Below are 551 nucleotides of genomic sequence, written 5' to 3'. Positions count from 1 at the left end.
TTCTAGGAGGATGTATAGCTTTTTCCAATAGTTTGGGATTCCTAGTGAATCACCTCACCAACCTGGCCATGAAAGTCCATGGGTGAGTAGATGAGAGGATGGTGGTCAAAGAGATATTGTAAGAAAGGAGATGATGGAGGAATGCTTACCCTTTGTTTCACTTGCAGCATGTAAGAATAGGCAAAATCTGTCGCAAAGCTGGATTTTAAAAGAAGCTTAGATTACTCATTAGAAACTAAAGTCAGTCAAGTTCCAGAATGCTAAGGGAATTCATGTGTTTTGAAATTGGTAGATTGGTGGAAATTTTATAGTGGTAGAGATCAGAGAGTCTTATTTGTCTTTGTATCACCTATGTTTGAAAAATAGGAAGCACTCAGTAAATGTTTGTAGAAAGGAAAGGGAGGGAAGGGGAGGGGACCATTTGTTTGTAAGGTTGCCTAAAAATTGCTGAAACTAATTAAAGGGAATTTAAAATAAAGATCAGCTTGGAGGTAAAGTAAAATCTTTGTCATCTGTGGGTTATATGTCTGGAAATGTATCTTTTCTGAACA

Source organism: Balaenoptera physalus (assembly GCF_965194825.1).
Source record: "Balaenoptera physalus genome assembly, chromosome: 3".
Lineage (NCBI taxonomy): Eukaryota > Metazoa > Chordata > Mammalia > Artiodactyla > Balaenopteridae > Balaenoptera > Balaenoptera physalus.
This window is presented reverse-complemented; position numbering follows the sequence as displayed.